We start from the raw sequence: 2,794 nt of genomic DNA on the forward strand, positions 1-2,794 counted from the left end.
TACGTACATAAATACATACATACATATATATATATGTATATTACATATATATATATATAAACAAGTGAAATGACAAATAAAAATAAAACAAACAAAAATTTTCCAAATGTAAGTAGACTTCCGTTGGCTGATGATGGGAAATCCTACCAAAACAACAGGTACGCTGGTGACAAAATTAAACGTTTTCTGCCATTTGTTCTCCTTCAATCTCCAGGCGCATGCTCAGAGCAAACCCGTTCACTTGGACAACGCTTACCACTGTCATCCACCATTCAGCGAATTTGCTCAGAGGCAACACTTCCCTCCCCACAACAACAGTCACGATATAGTCGACGCTCCATAACATCAGAAAGAACAACACGAATCAACGTGGGAACAGTCATACAGTCGCTTGATCTCCTAGAGATAACAGCCAAATCTCTCTCACATCTTAGCCAACCAGACGATAAAATAGAGGACACATCAAACAATATAGATAAAGAAGTATAAAAATGTAAACAAAACTCGAGGTTTATGGCCCGCATATTTTTCATCAAACAGTGAAGCAGTGAAGGCACATGACCTAGTAGTTAGTGGGTTGCTTTCACGATCATAAGAACACCGTTTCGACTTCCGGCCTGGGTGGTGCGTTGTGTGCTACAGCGAAACACTCCATTTCATGTTGTTCTCCGATCAATTTTACTAGTGGCACATCGTGAACCTGTACAGGTATTGTCGATAGAGGGAACAGGCTAATGTCGGTACAACAGTTTGATCACTATAAACAAATAATCTGTGCAGTTTGTTCAGCAAGAAATTGCAGAAGCTTCATCTGTCGTCTGGTATAGGAGAGTCGACGACGATCATTGATCATAGATTTGCTTGAGAGTGATGACGTGGGGTCAAACAAGACCAACAACAATAATAGATAACATTTATCACACGTATGTCAATACGTTGAAGAGATGTGAATTGGAGAAAATCTAAGTTATAATTATTTCGATTGCGGACCTGCTATTTCTTAACTTGAATGAAGTTTTTCCCACCCGGGGAGAAATCTCCGCTTTTTGATGGGAAATTTTTATTTTCAAATAGGGGAATAGTTTTATACAGAAAATATATCTTTATCGTTATTCGCAGTTTTTGCTAGATATATTTTCCTCAATTTCGATTTTAACGAACTTAATTCAATATGATATATTTTATGCATTTCAGCCATGCGGCTGCGTTCATACTGGAGCACAATTGTAATAAAAAATATGGGTTGCTGCATGAATTTCCGTGTCATTCTTGTGCAGAAGCCATGCTAATCTTCTCTGTATCATCCCATTTTCAGTATATGTACTACCGGTAGTTAATATATTGGTTTCAAATTTTGCCACAAAACTTTTTAAGAGACGGGGTCAGTCGATTATGTCGAACCCAGAGTTCGACTGGTATTTATTTTATTGACCCCGAGAGAAGGGAAGCCAAAGTCAAAGACATCGGTGTGTTTGAACTCAGATCGTAAAGTCAGAAGAAACGCCGCTAAGCATTTCGTCCGGATTGGCAACGAGTCTGTCAATTTGCCGCCTTCTATGTATTTAATATAATGCCAATACAATGAGAGCGAACTGGCAGAATTGTTTGCTGCCGGACAAAAGCATTCAGCAGCATTTCATTCATCCGGTTCTTTAATGGTCCGGTTTCAAATACCAACGAGGTTGACTCAGCTTTTAATCATTTCGGGTGTCGTTAAAATAAGTGCCTATCAAATACTGGAGTCGATGTAATCAACTGAACCCCTTCTCTCAATTTCAAGCCTTGTGCAGAAACAAGAAGCAACATCAATATAAAGTGGTACAGTTTTGTTTTTATTCCCATTTAATCAGAAAGGGAAGAACATTGTCTATGAATCTTTATTTTCAACGCTTTTCAAAAATGGCGACGGAAGGAAGCTATCTTTAACCCCGCTAAAAGGAGCTAAGTTACCAGGGTGTTGGTGTTAAACTGGTAGTAGGGGACGTATTAAGCTTGCTATTCATAATGTAAAATAGCGTGGGAATCTCACACCAGGCCTGAACAATCCCGCTGATTCACCCTTTGGATGGGTACATTTGTTTATTGACATCGAAAGTAGGGAAAGCCGAAAGGGGATTCGGCTGATTTTTCCAGCAGGTTGAGCGACCGAGCGTAGACACTCTAGTCGCATTGTGGGGCGAGCTGGCAGAATCGTTAGCACGCCGGGTAAAATGCTTAGCGGCATTTCGTCCGTTCTTACGCTGAGGTCGATTTTGCCTTCCATCCCTTCGCATTCAATAAAACAAGTACCATTCAGATACTGGAGTCGAAGGAATCGACTTATCCCCTCTCCGAAATTTTCAGTCTTTGTATCGTCTGTAGAAAGAATTATTGTTATTATTGAACCAGAGGCGAATCGATATAGAAGTAGGCATGAAGTAAATCATTGCAAACCTAAGCTAACCGGTCATTTAAGAGTTATCTACCGCTAACCGCATTCTCCTGTGTGTCCTTCCGTTTAAAGACACAGGGTGAGATCGAACTTTTTGGAGATATTTATTTCTCCTTTGTCAGCAAGGATTCAGAGAGACGATAATATCCTCAAATTGGAGACAGACATTACCCGAAAGCTTTGAGTTAAGACACCAAAGTGACAGCTGGTGATGTTCAAATGCGCATTGGATCTGATCTATCAACCAAGAGCGGGATTTATAATCGGAGCGTTAAGAGTAGGAAGGAATGCTGCTGAGTATCCTGTCCGAGGCTCTTATGAATTCGCCAGTCGACTATCTCAAACGCACACTTTATTTATTAA

General features: G+C 40.1%; 1 non-coding gene across 1 annotated transcript; it reads right to left on the reverse strand.

Moving 5' to 3' along the window:
* Positions 1 to 1,232: 1,232 nt before the first annotated feature.
* On the reverse strand, positions 1,233 to 1,340 carry LOC115218178. The gene has a single exon (XR_003882231.1). It is a non-coding gene; the product is annotated as a U6 spliceosomal RNA (small nuclear RNA).
* Positions 1,341 to 2,794: the final 1,454 nt, after the last annotated feature.

Source organism: Octopus sinensis, linkage group LG12, assembly GCF_006345805.1.
Source record: "Octopus sinensis linkage group LG12, ASM634580v1, whole genome shotgun sequence".
NCBI lineage: Eukaryota > Metazoa > Mollusca > Cephalopoda > Octopoda > Octopodidae > Octopus > Octopus sinensis.